The sequence below is a fragment of the Calypte anna genome, chromosome 8 (assembly GCF_003957555.1).
Source record: "Calypte anna isolate BGI_N300 chromosome 8, bCalAnn1_v1.p, whole genome shotgun sequence".
NCBI lineage: Eukaryota > Metazoa > Chordata > Aves > Apodiformes > Trochilidae > Calypte > Calypte anna.
Genome location: NC_044254.1, coordinates 7,741,399 through 7,760,662, shown reverse-complemented (window position 1 = coordinate 7,760,662; position 19,264 = coordinate 7,741,399).

Below are 19,264 nucleotides of genomic sequence, written 5' to 3'. Positions count from 1 at the left end.
AGACAGAGGCCAGATCTTGTAGTCTGAGTTCCTATAGCAACTCCAATACAAACATCAAATTATCAAAAACCTCCTCACAAGTTTAGTATCTTATTTAATCTATCAATTTTAACCACATGTCAGGTGTATCCAGGCCTTTGGCTCATTGCTGTGCTTAGTTAGATAGGGAAACAAATATTCATTCGTTCCATTTTTTTCACCAAGACAAGGATAACTAGAGTTGGTTATGGGCATTTAACAACCTTCAAATGATAAATAATAATTATCATCACTTACTGGCTTAGTGGCCAGTTTTAATAGCAAAAGAGACTGAAGTTTTAGAACTGTGAAGAACAATTCATCAGGTACCTAGATTCACCCTGGACTTGAGCATATCCAAGTAAGAGAGGGATAGGAAGCAACAGCCATATAAGCAGAATATTAGTTCAAGATTCTGACTTCCTGATCTGTTTTACTTTGTACTTTGAAGGTCCTTGACTGCAGACTTGACTTACCTATCTGACAAAATCACAAAATGTGTATGCACACTGAAAATGATAAAACTATACATATATTACAGGATACTAAAAATAGGAGATGAAACTCATCCATCATAAAGGGAAAAGAAAGAATTAATTACTGAGGAAAAGAGAAGCAATTAAAATCACAAGCTTACAATCAGAGCCAGAAAAAATAAAACTGAAACCCCAGCAACTCTTACATGCTCTGATTCACATCCAAACAGCTACAAACTCAGCTGTGTGAAGGCAATATATTGAATTTGCTTTCTCTTTCAGGCACCCTCATGTAAAAAAAGATGCACATGTAAGCAGTTACAGAAGTGACTATACAGCATTCTCTCTGAAGCGTGTTAAAACCAGGGAAATACACCCAGTAGCCTTGCAACATGTGCATGACTCGAACTGCATTGCAGTATTAAATACTTGGTGCAGCCAAAGGGAACCACAGTACCTGGAGTGTCTGTAACTCCTTGGAGTGCAGGGCAGGGTCCTGCAGGGCCACAGTAAATAGAGCTCCTTGTGCTGTGGAGGTACATAAAGGTTTGGAACCATATACAGTGCATTATCACAGCTCCACAACCCCTGGAACCTGTGATTCAACTGTGAATGAGGTGGACTGAAAAGTGCCTGAACTTAAAAAGTTGGGATCAGGGGCACAGAGTCCATCTGGAGGCCTGTGCGATAAGTGGGGAACACCAGTGGCTGATACTGAGTCCAGTGCTGTCTAACACCTTCACTAACTCCCTAAACAGCTGTCTGGCAAGTTTGGAGATGACAAAAAATTGGGAGGATGGGTTGACACCCCAAATGATTGTGCTGCCAGTCAGAGGGACCTCAGCAATCTGGAGAAAGGGACAAACAGGAACTCAAAAAGGTCAACAAATAGAAATGCAAAGTCCAGAACCTGGTGAGAAGTAACCCTGTGCAGCAGTACATGCTGGGGGAATAACCAGCTGGAAAGCAGTTTAGCAGAAAAAGATCTGGGGGTCCTGGTGGACAAGAGGTTGAATATTGGCCAGAAATATGCCCTGCCCCAGAAAGGAAAGGCAACAGCCTGGGTTGCACTAGGAATAGTGATGCAACTGGGTCAGCTGGAATAAGAAGTAAAAAAACTTTGCTTGCTGCTACTTGTTATTCATCACTATTATTTGTTTGGAAAGCAGAGAGAAAAAAATCTACTAAAGAAATTTACTTAAACAGAATCACAGACTGGAAAAACAGCTTAGAACATTATTTCATGTTTCCTCACAGATACTGGTTATAAACAAGGTAGATGTTTAGCTAAGCAGACTGTTCTGAAGCATTTCTTGTACTGATGTCTAGAATTGATATGAATTTTTTTGTTTTCACTAAAAAAAAAGGTTCATTTTCTCACCAGGTTATTCAACCCATTTTTCAAACACTATATTTCTAAGTCATAGACAAACAGATGTAAGTCACAAATGTAAGCCAAAATGTTTTGGCTTTCTCTGCTCCCTCTCTTGAATTTATTGGGTTTGTTTCTTTATTTTGGTCATTTTTTTGCTTGCAGGCTTTTAAAGTTTTTTGTTTGTTTTATCTAAAACTTTCAATGGTTTATTGAAAACTGTAGTGATTCACAAAACTTCTAAAATTGTTTTTACCTGGAGTACAGATGTAGCTCTTTTTTCTAGATTAGATTAAAAAATAAAATTGTTTAAAATGTCACATTTCCCATTTAGTAAATCCCCAACCTATAGGCAAAGCTAATAAGGATTTATACTCTATACAGTAATTTTTCTCATTTAGAACAGCCATATGGAAATGAATACAGTAGCATGGCATTAAATATAACTGCTTTTTCCTATCACTACATTTTTGTGGGGTTAAGAAGTGTAAAGCTCTTTCTGTAAGAGGACATTAATCACCCCTTAAAATCTGGTGACAGATGGTAACATTGCATATATGTGAGAGAAGAATCATGTCCAAGCACACAGAAATACAATATCAGACTTCAGTAAATAATTATTCTTCCTACCTTTAAAAAAAAAATTATTATTATTGTTATTATTAATAATAATTATTTTTGTTGTTTTTATTATTATTTTGAAGTTTGAAAGCTTAATAACTATAGCCAGCAGCTAGACCCAGCAATAGAAATAGCTGTCAGCAAACATATGGGAATCAAGGTTAGGAAATTACCTATGAGATGCTGTACATGAAGAGAGGAATTCTTGATATTCTGTGACTGTTTCTCTAATGCATTTGGCTATGGGCAATGTGAAAGCTCTTATGATCCAGGCAGATTTGAGAGAAATTCCAAGTATTTACATTCAGGATAATGTTTAACCTCTCAGAGGCAGATTATAGAATCCTTACAACATTGGAGTTTCTTTTCCCACTGGCTCTACCCATGCTGAGAGCCCTGCTTGAGTTATTACATCATTACCATTAAAGTCAGGCACTTTTTTAGCATTTGCAAATCATATACATATAGATTGCCTAGTACTAATACAATAGGATAAAAATAAAGATTTGGACATTAAGGAGATAGATCAAGATATTATAGTGAGTAAAGAACATGGTAAAATTTCACAGAGGTGTTAAATTCCTAGGACAGCATCCAATGAGATACACCTGCTTTTCTAATGCTGAACCTGAGGTAGTTCTGAAAAGGTGACTGTGCACTTTAAAAACTTACTTTCAATTATGTTGTCAGTTTAAACAAGGGTTCAAAATTAAAATTTATTGAAAGTAACATCACACAGAACAAGTTACTTGCGTAAATGATGAAGAACAACAGAGAGCTCCTGAAGCTTTTTATTAAACATCTCTTTGATCAAGAATCCAAGTTTAAACAACTTAATCCAAGTTTATATAATTGTCTTTTTCTTCCATCATACAAGACTACTCTCTGTACTACATTCCTTCTTCTCCTCTTTCTGAATTATTACAGTGCACTCACCACCTATGCACCTCTGACACTGGGTACCACTGAGATATGCAATAGCATTTTTAAGTAGCAGTGCTGGACACACAAGAAAAGAACATTTGAGTTTCTTTCTCTAATAATCCACCAACTATTAAACCTCTAAAAAAAAAAATAAAGAAAACCACAATTAAACAGACTTCTCTGGGAAAAAAGACACATTACTCTGCTGTGGTTTGACATAAATACTTTGCAGGATGTCAATCTGACAGTCAATACATCTCATTAAGGAGAAATTCTGTGGCTATTTGATTGATACTACTCAGCAATTAGTCTAAATAATAACACTTTATACAAAACAATTGGAAACTAAACTGAAACACAGCTGAATACAAATACAACAGCAATTGTATTTAACTTGTCAGCATATACTACAAAAGTATCATTAAAATACTGCAGAAAATATTTTGGAGTTCCTAATCAGAGATATATTTTTAATCAGTTTTTTTTTTTATTATTTAAAAATGCAAAACCTGGGACACTTCCAATCATCAAAACTTTCAAAAGAGGGTTTGGGGTTTTGTTTTTTTTTCCATTCTCACATTCATTAAAAAATTGAAGCTGATTCACTGCTGAAAACCAAAACTGTGACAGCAATTGATGCTTGCAGTAAGTATCACTAAATAAATCTTTAGTATAAAGAAGCCCCTTTATTCCTTCAAGAAGTGTGGGTGTTAGCTTCTAAATATCCAGCAGAAAATTACATGTGAGAAACCCTCACTTTATTAGTGGTGGTTCTACACTAAAAATAGTTGTTTCAAGTGCTCCAATGCACCTTCTCATCTTAACGAAGTCAAGTCAAGAACACATGTTAAAAGATGGGGCAGAAGAGGATATGCATTTTACTTGTCTTACCAGAGTGTACTCATAATTTTTCAGAAGAAAAAGATATAGTAGCACCACTCCAATGCTGTAACTTTGGAAATGGTTACAAGTCACAGGCTGATTCTACTGAGAGTGGAGTTCACACTGGATGCAAACTGTTCAGATTTCTTTTATGGGTATAAAAAACCAACCCATTAACCAAAATGAGAAAAGATTGGTTCATATAAAACCAGTTTCCCACTATGGCAAAGAAATAAAAGCTGCAACAAAATCACAAGAACAACAGAAAAGTAACTGATGTATTTATTGGAATATTAATATTGCCCTTAATGAAAATTGAAGATGTGGCTGTCAGGTTAATTATACTTAGTATAGTATCACTATACAGTCTTATTTTCAGGTATGTAGAATACTAGTACTAAGATGCCTGGCATCTCAAAGCCAACCATTAAAAATCATCTAGTTGGACTACATGACACAGTTTAGAAAACAAAAAAAATAATCATTAAACAGTTTCAGTAAATATTTTGCATTATCACAAGAAAATAAGTTTTACTAATTTCAGGCAGGTCTGTGTTCTTTTTCAATGAAAGGTAACTACTTAACATTTTCCAGTACACAGTTTGACAACCTAAGCCTCCTGCTGCAAGATTTCGAAGTGTGGCAGCATACAGAACAAACACTCAGACAAATGAGAATGCCCTAATTTCAGATGGTTCACCCTGCTGAAATTATGCAATAATTTTAAATACCTGGTATCTCCAAATACTTAGTACCACAGCAAGGAAAAAATATAAATCTAAAACCAACCAACCAAACAAAACCCCAAAGCACTAGTTAGGAATTACAGACCATTTTGCTTTTTCTGAAAAGTTAAATCATTGCATCTTAAAAAACTGACATGAATGAAATAAATGAAATCTATTTTGGGGTCATCAAAAAGCTAAAAGAAATCTATCCTCTCTGGTTTAATCACTTGTAAAAAGAACCTAGACTATATAAAGTTGTGAATGAGCATAAATCTTTTTTTAATTCTTTTTTTCAAGATGGATCTCTTACACCAGAAGGAAAACTGTACTGAATGAGAAGGGAGCATCAGTGTTTCAAGAGTTGTCAATTCAGGATCTTTGGTGAGCAATAAATTAATTTTGCAAACTACCAGATATGTTGATTAAAATGAGGATATTCTGATTACACAGGATTTGACAAAATTGTACTAAACTATAAATTGAAATTCCCACTTGTCTGCCCAATTATTTGAAAGGTAATTACATGTTTTACTGTAAGGGAGAGGTGTTTTGCTGAACTATAATTAAAAGTGTGTCACAATCTGTGGAATTTCAGTACTATATAGATGAAATTCAACTTTGTCCTATTGCAGTATAGCTGGGAATCAGGACTATGTCCTATGCAGGAACCCAGCACAGTGGATTCCCTGGGTTCCCAAGGAATTGCAGTTAGTTGCTTTAGTAGGCAAAGGACCACCTTGAGAGAAGGTGTGATGGACTGCCTGAAATCCTCATTGATTTCACAGTAAAGCAGTAAAGTGAACTACAGTTCACCAGGTAAAAACTCTGTCCACTCCCCCAGGACCTTTGCCAAGCATAAACCAAGTGATAGGAACTGTTACTGTTTCTAGGCCTTAGGATCTGGCAGCCCTAGCAACTTCCCAGGTAGTGCCTGGTGTAGAAACAAATCCTAAATATCTAAATGAGCTGTTTGTTTTAACAAGCATTTCCTCTGTCTGAGAGTTCAATAAAATCATTCCTTGAATAGCTTTGGTTTCTCATGGCTACTCAGGTTCTCCTGTACTGTTCTAGTCTTATTTTACAAGTGGTGCATAAGGAGAAATTCCTTTTATTAGAACATGGCTAACGTTTCTTTTTCCTTTTTTTTTCTTTTTATAAGACAAGATGACCACAGAAAAGTGAAGCACATTCAGCAGACAATGCTGTGGAAACTATAGGGAGCATCCTGGCGAACAGGTATTGAACTGCCTTTCTCCATCAAGGGCCATCATTATTAGGAAAGTTAATCATTAGTAAATCATTACAGCTTATCTGATCATTTACATAAGGAGATGTAAGAAAGAAGATTAAGTCAACAGTCTGTCTCAAATGGCTTGGAAGGGACTCATTATCATTTAGGTAGGGATAATGATCTCTGGATATATCCATACTGTCTTCTGCAGGCACAGCAACATGTTCTCTAGTGTGAAACAGATGGTGCATACTCTCAAAGCTTCATAGTCTTATTGGGATAACCAAGTTGATGAAGCAGAAAAAAATATTGCGAAGACAGTAAATTTTATAATGATGAGAAGCTAGGTTAAAGTGAGTTATTTAAATAAACTTGCACGTCCTCCTATTAAGAAGAGTGCAACATTTGCACTCACATGTGCACAGGACTGGTTATTCCAGCTTTTTAACTGAAACTACCTGGAGAACATCTGGGATTGGAAGGGACCTTTGGAGGGCACCCTGTTCAACCCTGCCTTTAAAGCAAGGTCACCAAGAGCAGGTTGTGCAGGACCTTTCTGTGCAAGCATGAGCTTCTAGGATGTATGCTCCAGGATATTTCCAAACCTTTTCATTTCTCTTGGAATATATTCATATAGGAGAGACAAAGACCTGAAAACTGGATAAAACTAACATTCACTGTCTCAGTTCTGCTAGACCTGGACATTCCTACAGAAACCATGGAATGCAAGTAGGTTATTTCTTGAACTTAGATGAGAAACTGTGTAGACACACAGAGGAACACTCTGTACTCCTCAAGCAAAAAAATAACTTCTAAAACTGGAAGAGAAATAACATTTTCTCCCAAGTCTTTGAAAGGATCTCAGAAACAGGACCGATGGTATAATAAAAATATTAATGATATAATAAAAATATTAAAAGACATTGACTCATTTAAGAGCATTCCTGTTAAGACACAGCTTGTAGAAAAATAAGATGGTCTCCTCTCTAAAAAGACCCATAAAAACTTCTTGAAGAGATCATTCAACTTGTATATAAACAATGCTACAAATCCTTACTTTTGCATGATGATACATGTCTATACTGAACTGTCTAAATGGCAAATTGTCAACATTTCTTTGAAATTTTGAGTCACAGCATCAACGTTTTGATGACTGCAATACTCAAAAAACTTTTGGCTTCCTTAATTTGAATGCTACCTGAGTGTTTATGTAAAATTTAAGGATCCTGTGTTAATTACTGAATTATTTTACATGTTGAAAAATTATTCATCTTAAGGGAGAAGGCTTGCATCAGAACACATTTTTAAAATTCTTTTTTTTTTTGTCAGCCTGATAACTGGGTAATCAAATGTAATGGTTGCTGAGTACATCAACAATCAATAGGAGGTCTTTGAAGATGATACAAGATGAGATTTTTGAATGATGCTGAGAAGGATGTTGGAAGGTTGTCTGCTGGAAGCAATACTGTCATAAGGTAATTTTTTTACAATCCCTGCTATACTCTAATTTTGGAAATAAAAAAGTAAAAGACTGCTGATTTCTGAAATTCATAATATTTAATAGTAGCTTACATGTAGTAATTATATAAAGTAGTAGTATAATAATGTACGTAGTATAGTGATAATGTAGTATTGGTAAAGTGTATTTAGGAGGTATTTTTAACTGTTATTTCAGTCTTAGTATACAAAATTCACCTAATTCCTGTTTTCATGGCATTCTAACTTGCTCTTGTTATTCAAGAAAATTTAAATAGACTGCCACACTAGAAATATTATTGAATACAATATGTACTGGGTTTTTATGATAACAACAGGCTGGCATTCCAGGAACTGAAAGAGCATGTTAATAGGAGAGAGTTTAATACTCCAGTTTAGAAAGGAAACTTTTATATCTTAGATAGGTGACTATTCTTGTTTCAAATAACTTCCAGTTTTATTTCTGAGTGGTTTACATTGGCATCAATCTAGGAATGAAGTATTGGAAATTAATTCATTAACCCAGCAACATTCATCATTTTCTTGCTATAAAAATATGGTCACTTTGGTAATACTTGGAAGAGAGTAATGTATAATAGAAAAACAGTGTGTTGAAGGAATTTTCCATGCCTGGCTGACTTTAAGTAGTGCAAGTTAACTGCTGAGCACAGGAGTGAGTGAAGAAGTCCTGCAGTGAGCAGCTGCCTACCTTGGAATAACATGTGTTTAAAAATACTCTGCTCTCAAGGACAAAGGTGTTTAAAATGCATTTGCCTGATTTCCTTTAGAGAGAGGCTTTTTTTTTTACTTTTCTTTCTCCAGTGTAGTGGTCTTAGATAATAGACACGTGGATTAGAGAGGACAAAGCAAGCACAGAATCCTGTATAAAGCCAGGTTACACTCAATCTTTTCCCCAGTTATTCAAATCTTGGGTGCTTCACAGGGTAAGGAGATGGGTAAGAACTTGCATACATCTACAGTTCACATAACGAAGGCAACTTTTAGCACTCCAAAAGGTCAGATCTGCTGAGATAATCAGCCTTTCCAGCACAGCTTCTACACTGCAAACTGCATGTCAAGCCATTGCGAACTGCTGGTATGGTTTTTCTGCCACAAAGAAATGCTCAGTGTGCACAGAAACAGCATATGGTGCCCAGCCCTGGCTTCAAGGCAGAGATTTTAATGCTAAGAGCACTGCTATTCCATAAGCAACTCCAGCTGTTTGCTGGGGGCTGTCATAACATTGTCTGCTCTGCAGGGCATCTCCTTCGGCTGTGAACAAGAGGGAAGATGATAGAATATAAACCACTATTTCCTTCTCAGCATTCCTGATCTTGAAATTGGGCTGCACTCATCTAAGTGGCATTTTGACCTTTAGTACAGGTTTTTAACAATATTGCTCCTTTTGACAGAGCAAAAAGCTCACCTGGCATACTCAGAAGAAAACAAGATGCTTTCAGCTCAGAACTTCTTGAGGTTTTTTTTACATCTCGGTAGCTTAAATACCATTTCATCTCTCCCCATGGAAAATGATTCTAGTCCTTCCTTAGTCTCCACTTTAATTATTGGAGAAATTAAGAGCTTAATGGTATTATCAGAAATAAGAAGACTTACACTGGATTATCCACCTACAAAATTAAAGATATAATTAAAAAAAGTATTCCAAGTAATAAAAAGAGGTTTTTTGTTTCCAGTTTTCGTGTGTATGAATACAAGTAAGTGATGTTTCAAACATTTTCCCTTCTTAAAGAAAAAGTTAAAGAGCTCTGTGCAGAGAAGCCTTTGCATATTACCCAGTTGTAATTTTGCTAAACTTATTTGTTATGAAGAATATCACTAATGGCAGTTCCAGTTCAGACCTCCTGTTTCTTTGCAAATAATTCTGGGGGAACTCATTCTTCCAGACCTGGGTAACCCAATTTTCACTGACTGCTGACTTTTCATCACACTGATGTGATGCTCAGCTGGACATTTACTCAAGTACTGATTCAAAACCCACTACCAGTGGAAAAACTGACTACTGATTTATTGAACTATAAAAAAAAGCATAACTCAGGTATGAAATAAGCTTGTTTCTAATTCAGTTTCCATTCTTTAAATAACTTTCTTCATGCAGGTAATGGTAATGCAGTCGGTCAAACCAGTCTTATAAATAAGCACTAATCATTAATCTAAAATCTTGCTGGAAAACTGCATTGTTTAAATTATTTTTATGTCCTCAGATCCTTTTAAAGTGGTTTCACTGTAGAGAGCACCAATAGTTTTCACACACCTCAAAAAACAGTCTCACCTGTTCACAACAGTATAGGCTTCTGGCTCAGCAGAAGATCATACAATAAACTTATTTTTGCCCTTGAAGAAATACTACAGAAACAAGAAACAAGGACTCTCTAATACTTAATTTGTGTTGGATCCAATCAGGAAACAATAATTTTAAATTATGGTTTTCTGTTTAGTTCTGTTCATAGAAATTAGAAGCTTTGGGGTATTTTCACCTATGAATCAAGATTTGGTTTATTATTACTGAAAAATCTCTAGTGCTATAATTTAAATGGTATTTCAAGACTGAAATAATGTTTTCAGTAGTAAAACTAATGTTAAAGTCACAACATTTTTTTAGGATGAAAGCAATTCTTGGCTAAGTTGTGAATGAAACAAGAAAATAATGTTTTAATTTACTGTCACAAAATGCAAGCCAGATGGAGCTGCTACAGATTTTTCTCAGTAACTTTCACAGTCCAGTCACCCACTTTTCTCCAAATGTCATTTCATGTGCATTTACACAATGTACCCCAACACAGCTCAGGGATGGAAAAGCAATGGGCCTTTCTTAAAAACACCTCAGGATCTTTTTATTATTTTGAAGGTAAAAAACCCTAAATACTGATGGGGCACTACCCACCATTTATTTTCCAGAAAAACCACTAGATTATTACGATGCTCCCTGTGTTAACATTGTGGATATAAGTCTTTTTTTGGTTCAATTAATTTTAAATCTCCCCAAACAGTAGCACAAATATTCCAATACAGTTTCAACTAAAAGTAGTTAAAGGATGAGAGTACACCTTGTTGAGAGTCAACCTCTATAGATACTAATCAGCACACAAGAATGTATACTTCATTTATGAAGGCAGTGTGGAAGATATAGGCAGAGATAGAAAGATAAGAATTCCAACAGTCCAAGTCAAAAGCAATCACCTTCTCATTTCAAAGTGCAAGAAAATTGATTAAAGGTTCTGTCTTTGGTGAACCAACATTTAGTCAGGCTTAGGAAGCTCACAAGAAGAAAATCAGAATAGAAAATTTCTTTCAGTTAATAACAAAAAGGGAATATGAGAGGCTTGGCAATAAAATGGTTTACCCAAATCTTTTCTATTCAAAGATTTATTTTAATGGCATTCTTTTCTAAAATCTGCAACAAATGTGGATTTCATCAGATTTTAATAGTTACATCTTTCTCACTGGAAGGTAAGCAATCATACATTAGAAGTGATTCTATACTGTCAAGAAAATTACCATACAAGCTCTTTGAGTGGATTTTTATTTCAGTCACAGAGAATGCAAATTATATGCCTTATTTGACAATTAAAAACAAGACTCACATTTCTAATATCCTTATTACAATGCAAATTGTGAAAAGGATATTCAGTGTCCCCCATGCCTGTGAAGAATTTGGAAAGATCAACCACTAAGCAAATGCTTATGAATGCTTTGAGACCTCAGCTCTGTTAAAAATAGTAACTTATAAAACAGTATCAAGAAAGCTAAAAAATAATATTTTTTTAAAGTAAATATAATTCTGATTTGGCAAAAAACAACAGCAGGTGAAAAACTCAGGCGAGCAAGTAACTAAATCTGGTGTACTGGCTACTTTGTGTTCCAAACTGCAAAATCACAAACTATAAACAACTAAAGCCAAATCACTACAAAAAGCAAGGAGCATTTTATTGTTGTCATTAAAAAAACAGAAAACCTTCCCCCAAGAAACCCAACAAAATAACCTTCAGCAGGACTTCGCAGGTATTTAAAATTTTTGTCAAACAGGAATCAATGCATTAATGAATTATGTCTAGACTGATGCTTCAGCTGCACTAAATTCAGGGTAAAATATTGCAGAAATACCTTTTTTTCTTCCACAGAAATCTAGTTTTTATGTTGCTTCTTAATACATTTGAATTATTATTTTTCCCATTCACATAAGCTGGGTAGGCTTTTGGCAAGGGTTCTCCTCTCAGGTCAAAACAGAAAAAGCCTCTTTTGATGAAACTTCCAGTAAGTCCCTATATTTAAGTAATGCCATCATAATTCTAGTATGGATTGTGCTCCAAGGGTACCCTCTGTCTTCCCACAGGAAGTTTAGCTGACTCCCTTGGACTGTAAATTACTGAATGTAAATTACTTCATTTATCATGGTTAGTGATGTTGCACCCAGGAACAGCAAAAATGGCAACATATAAACTATTCCCTCAGACAGATCATTTAGGATTTTCCCCATCTACACGCTCCTCTTCACCTTCTTTTATGGAGAATACCAACTGTGACAAAGCATTAAATTCAATTTAATGCTTTAATGGCTTGTGTCTTACTCAATGTGGAAAATGCCTTTTTTTTTTTTTTTTAATTAAATTTGCAAAAGATTACTTCTGACCACTTTGAAGTTGGACACGTGTTCCTAATTAATAAAATTGCCAAAATCAAACTCTGCTCTTTCTGCTTACATTGTGCTACAGCAGATGGCTGAAGGACCTAATCAGATATTTTGTACAAAGCAAAAAATGGTAAGCTAGATTCTCTAGTTATCACAATAAAAAGCTAAAGAATACTATGTCTAATGTACTGATGTGTAATTCCAGCAAAGCATTTAATGAGTTTTTACCATACTATCAAAAAAAAGCTTTCACTGTGTCAGCATCTCTCTGGTCAAAACAAACTGTGACAATATAAAATCAGGCAGTTTTCCATGAGCCCAGCCCCTAACTGAACTAGTTAGTGATGGAAAATTCCATCTTTCTTCATTCACAAGTGTTTTCTATCAGCCACTTCCTAGGAAATATTTCCTCTGCATCTCTAAGTCAGAATATGGGCCCTCATTCTGATTGGTTTCTCTGTGCTTCTTTACACTTAGGGCACGGACAAAAAACAAGCCTGGGAAGATGAATTACAGGAGAACATTTGTAGAGTCCCTCTTAAAGATGAACTAGTTCCTTCACAGAAATACAAAGAAAGCTCCAATTTAGTCACAATTTCTCTAAATTTTACAATTAAAAAACCAATGTTCATCATCTTTTAATTACTTGAAAATCAGAGTCAGAATTTTTTTTAGAAGACCACCAAGGCTGTCATTAAGCAGGCACTAAGGTAGATTTTCTGCCCACCTCTACACTGAAAAAAATTCAACCTGCCTTGGCAATATGATCCTTGGATACAGTGTTTTACTGTGTTTTTTCTTAATTTCACAGTGCAATCACTGTGGCAAATTGTTGCCTCCATTTGTTGGGTCAGTTAAAATGGTTGCTCTCTTTCCTGGAATTATTATATAAAAAGATTCACAGTAATTTTAAATTGGTTTTCAAGTTTCATTTTTTCAGCATTTTCCCAGATTTTTAACTTTGAATCTGAGCAAATATGTCAGTAATATGTTAGTTCAACCTGCAAGAAGATTGGATTCTAAACTGCACCACTGAGAAGAAAAGACAAGAAGAATGAAAATACAGATAAGGACAGGACACCATGATGGCACATTCTGCTTTTAATTCAGAACTCACAATATTTATGGCTGGACACCTGTTACAGGTGAAAACATCAGGCTTACAATAAACATCCACAGATTATTCCTGGTGTTTTGGGGCAGTTGAAAGATGAGTGGTTTAACATGCAGGCTCTTATAACCTCTGTAAAAGAGGATTATTTAAATCACTTTTGCATGAATAACATTCATTTAAAAATCTCATCAAATCCTTAGATTTTCTTTGCATGCTGTGATCCAAGTTGGCCCTGCTGTGACACAATCAAATTTTGCTTTTAGCTTAAAACAAAAGCCAATCAAGTCATGGCTGACTTTTCTCTCTTGCTGCAGTTTGCCTGAAGTACACGTTTGTTTATTGGAAGTGATGTTGCTGAACTCACACCAAATAGAGAAATCTGCAGAAATACACCAGCAACTCTCACAATCTGCTTTGGAACAATAACTAAACTATTGCTAACTAAAGAAAGGTGGAAATAGTTGACATAATATAAATAAGCACTGACTATTCATTTTCTTTTATATTCCAATTGAAATCTGTGGTTCCAGAGAAGCCTAAAGGAATTAGAATTCCTAAAGGAATTTCTCATTCTTAGAATTCCTTTAGGAATTTCTAATTCTTAGAATTTCTTTAGGAATACCTGTTTGCCTAGTTTGCATGAAATTAAATGTAACACACATATATATATATTTGATACATATATATACACTGAAGTTAGACAGCATCTACACATTTAAAACTCAGTAAAAAGTGTTTCATAGCACTTGTCCCCACAAAACAGTGAGTTCTTTTTAGTCCACATTTTTCTCCTGCTTCTAAACCAGTGTCCTTTGCTAGAAGAAAGGAACACAGGCTCATCCCATTGCTCCTCCCAAACACTATTTTTCCCTAGGAAAAAATCCTGTATCCCTGTTTGCAAGCATGCTTTGTACTAAGGCTGGAATTTTCATAAATATAAACTGAAAAATAATGACAATTCCATGCAGAGACAACAGCAATGGGTACAGAATGCAGAAAGAGATGGTTCGTGGCTAGGCTCTAGTGTCATATACTGACTAAATGAACTCCTGAAGTCCCCTGTATCCTCAGCAATTCTACATATTGAAATAAAGATGGTAAATTTTCTAGTGTTGCAGATACCTCAAAGAGTGATAAATAAAACCAGCAATGGGCTTGTGCATTCATTGGTTAGACTGAGTCTTGAACTGGCCTATATAAAACTGGCATTTCTTTAATCTTGGATTAATAAGGAACTGAAATGAAGTTAAATCTTATCTTTGACAGTGGGCTTTGTAGCATTTACTAACTTATGAGGCTTAATGGTCTTATTTCTGCTGTCAGATATTTAAGAGAGACAAGAATGTTGCTAGATATAGACAACCAAGAAAAAAAAATCTAGCAGGAAAACTACTTGGTTACCATTTCTAAAAATTCAAGGTGTTTCATGCTAAAGGACAAAAAAGGCAATACAAATACTATGTCAAACAAGAATCACTACAAACGGAACCAATAATACTAAAGAAGCCTGAAAAAGAATCAAACGAAAGTAACATGAAATAAACCACAATGGTATGATTAATAAAAAGGCCCTAAAAGACTGAAAATAAAGCTGTATTAATGTTTTTCTTTTTGGTTCAGTTTTGTTTTCTCTAAGGCACGTGGAAAATGTGGAGGGTTTTGGTGAAAACTGACATGGCCTCACCAAGGGCAAACTGTGTCTGACAAAGTTGGTGGCCTTTTAGGATGGGGTCATAGTGTCAGTAGACAAGGGAAGAGCAAATTATGTCATCTGCCTGGACTTGTGCAAAGCATTTGCCACTGTCCCATGTGACATCCTGGTCTCTAAATTGGAAAGACATGGATTGGATGGATGGACCAGTTAGTGAATAAGGAACTGGCTGGATGGCTGCACTTAAAGAGTAGTGATCAACAGCCTGATGGCTAATGGAGCCCGGTGACGTGGTGCTCCTCAGGGCTGGCACTGGAACAGGTGCTCTTCAACATTTTTGTCAGCAAGGTGGAGAGTACACAGGGAGGTTACTGATGACAGCAAAATGTGTGGTGTGGTCAGAGTGCTGAAGGAAAGGGAGACACCATCCAGAGGGACCTTGACAGGCTTGAGAGGTCAGCCCAAGGCAACCTCACAAAGTTGAATTAGGCCAAGTGCAAAGTCCCGAACCTGCATCAGGGCAATCCTGAGCACAAATACAAGTTGGGGAGAGAAGGGTTAAAAACAGGCATAAGGAACAGTGCTTGGAGGTGCTGGCTGATGAGAAGAAGGCAATGTGTACTTGCAGCTCAGAAAGCAAACTGTATCCTGGGCTGCATCAAAAGCAGCAGGGCCTGCAGAGCCAGGGAGGTGATCACCGCCCTCTACTCCACTCTTGTGAGACCTCACCTGGAATACTGTGTCCAGTTCTTGGGCCACCAACACAAGAAAGACATGGGGATGTTACAGCAAGTCCAGAGGAGAGCCTCAAATATGATCAGAAGGCTGGAGCACCTCTGCTCTGAAGAGGAAGCTGGAGTTGTGCAGCCTGAAGAAGAGGAGGCTCTGGGAAGACTTTGTTACCACCTTCCAGTGCCCTCAGGAAAGCTGGGGAGGGACTTTTTACATGGGCATGTAGCAAAAGGACAAGGAGTAGTGGCTTAAATCTGGAAGAGGGTAGATTCAGGTTAGACATGAAGAAATTCTTTCCCATGAGAGTGATGAGACACTGGAACAGGTTATCCAGAGAAGCTGTGGATGTCCCTTCCTTGGAAATATTCAAGGTCAGGTTGGATAGGGCTTTGAGCAACCTGGTCTAGTGGGAGGTGTCCCTGCCAATGCATAGGGGGTGGTGCTGGATGATTTTTAAGTCCCTTCCAATCCAAACCATTCTATAATTCAGGTCAAATGTAAAGCATGCACAACATTCTTCACTTGAAATAAACTAAGAAGAGTTAACACACAGAAATCAGTGCTTTACAGTGGAATTATTTCTGTGAAAGATAGTGATTTTTACTTAATTTCTTTAAACCCTTAATGAAAATGGGCATCACAATACTTTATATTTCTCTATATTTTTAAAGTAGTCTTTAATGTTTGGGTGTTCAGATTATAGCAGTAAGATGAACTAACATTTCTATTACTTGTACTTTTTTTCCAGCTTTATAATTTTGTCTTAACTGTACCACTTTTAAGACATACCAGACATCTTTCTTTTTTACTACTTTCAGGAAAAGAAACAGGTAACCCTCTCCTTACTGCTTTCTTACTTCTCTTTTTCATGACATCTCATCATCTAAACAAATTTTCCATGAACAAACTTGTTGGTAAAAAGGAAAAAAATAACAAACTTCTTTTTCACATGTCAGGTAAAACATTTTGCTGCATCTCTTATTCATTACTTATTATATAGAGAGCACAGTAATAAACGGAGACTGTCAAAACAGGTGCTCTTTCAGGGTAGTTTGTACTAGATCCATTTCAGAAACAAAATTTAAATTATGCATGAATTACAGAAAAAAACCAGCTTTGTCCAGAACTCAGCCTGGCCACTCCCAACTGTTCTCAGAGCATTTGCCTTAATTTCTCTTCTGAGCATGCATACAAGTTAATGTCAAAAAGTGCACAGGACAGGCAAAGACAGATATAAAAGAAACATTTCTTACTAAGAGAAATCAACCAGCAGGAGTTTTGCTTGTTTCTCACAATGCTGACAGGCAAAAGTCAAAGGCACAGAATCTTAGTTATGAGAATAAAAGCCTCAGTTTTCCTACAAAACAGTAATTTACAAGTTTTTTGGACTAAGAGCCCGCTATCAGCTCTGAAAATCCAATTTCCTTAATACAATTCATCCCTGAGCAACACAAAAGTCTTGCACACCTGACACACATACAAACAGCTACATCTGTTCAGTCTTTTATAAAATATTTTATAGCTGCAAGCATGTGTCAAATTACCATTAAAATTCAGTGAAAAGTAGATGACTAATTCTTATCAGGACTAGAAAATTCCAATTAATGAGTTTGGGAACACCAAGGCTAGAAAGTAGAAAGGCAGCTGTGTTTAATTAAAAGTGCTAATAAGGACCATGAGCATCAGAAAGTGCATACAAAGCAGACAACTACCAAGCAGAACTGGCCTACAGAATTTACTTGTAGTTGAAGTGGGCATTTCCTAGAATTCTTTTCATCAGCACTTGGCTGCTTGTTAGTTCCAGCAAATTAGATTTTGTTATAAAATATCAGTTTCATTCTGTGGGAATGACAAATGATCAATAAAGTCACAAACACAGGCAATGTATAAAATGTTCCTTCAGAGCTAGGAATATTGACAGTCCATATGACAGCCTGTTTATGTACTGTTGGAGAATACTGTGCTAATATTTAGCATTTGAAATGCTAAAGAAAAACTTTGGTACTTCCTGACTTTTCTTTAAGTAGAGAAAAATTAAGATCAGTTCAGAAAAAAAAATTGTAAAAGTTTTTCCTGTTAAGATTTGCAGACGTCTGACTGATTAAATAAATTAAATGTTCAGAAAATTCTCTGCAAAATATTGCAAATATGTCAGTCATGCATAATTATATTTTTAACATAATGTAATGCACATATCTAATTTTATTGTTTTTTTTTGTTTGGTTGTTTTTTCTTGCTATGCCTAATGTGAAACTCTACCTGAATAATGCAGTAGGAACTGAGAGTTGAAATCTGCCAGAAAGCAAAATCAGACTGAGGAGCAAAAGTAATTGTCCTCTATAAATTGTTGGGACTGTATTTTTTAAAATATCTAAAGTTATGCCTGTATCTTAAAGTGAAATGCTATTACAATCACCTACCATGAATTTGGAAGGTAAAGCAGGGGATAGGTATAAAAGATAAATGCACAACTCAAGACATGTAGAGTATAATGCTGTACAGAAACAGTAAAAAACAAACCACCAAGAAAAAAGCCAAGCAATTTAGTTCAAGTACATTAAACAAGCAACCTAAACTGAGCCAAACCTCCAAACCTTTATCCTTTCTCTCATTGATCTCTTCAGACGGAAAACAGGCCAAAATAACAAAACTGCTGAAGAAATGGAGTGGCACGTTTTGGCCTTTTGGTTTTTTGTGGGTTGTTTTATATTTTTTTTTTTCTTTTTATGACTGAAATTAGAGAACAAGCACAAACTGCTATATGACTTAAATGGTGTTGCATGACTAGATTCTGGTGGTCCCGAGGGACAAGGTTTAATGATAGACTTGGAAGTGCTAGGTTCATGGCAGGACTTGATGACCATAAAGATCTTTTCCAAAATAATTCAATAATCTACATGCCTTTGACTTATTTTAGCCACATCAGCACATTTTCCAGCAGTATCCTTTAAGAATCATTCATCCAAATTAGCACTTGCAGAATATTTACCTCTGAACACACCTGCAGTTCCAGCCATCTTCTACATATATTCTACAGCATATATTCTACACATAAGAATTAATTTTTATGCTTTTGAGCATGTCAAGCATATGATTTGTAAGAAAATACCTATTAAGTCTGCCTGTGAGATTGTAAATCAACTTTTATAAAAAGGAAATATTTCATAATTCAAATAAATATGGTTCTAACCCATGAAAATGCAACATCTGAATATGTCAGGCAAAAACCTTTGTGTTTAATGACATTTATTCAACAAATTTGGTAAGAGATCTGTCGAAAGTATTCCAGTATTCCACTGAGAATGGCACATAAGTAGCTATCAAATTGTATTTCATAGCAGGAAAAATATTAGAAGTTATGAGAAAGGCTTGGATAGGTTGCCTTAGAAAC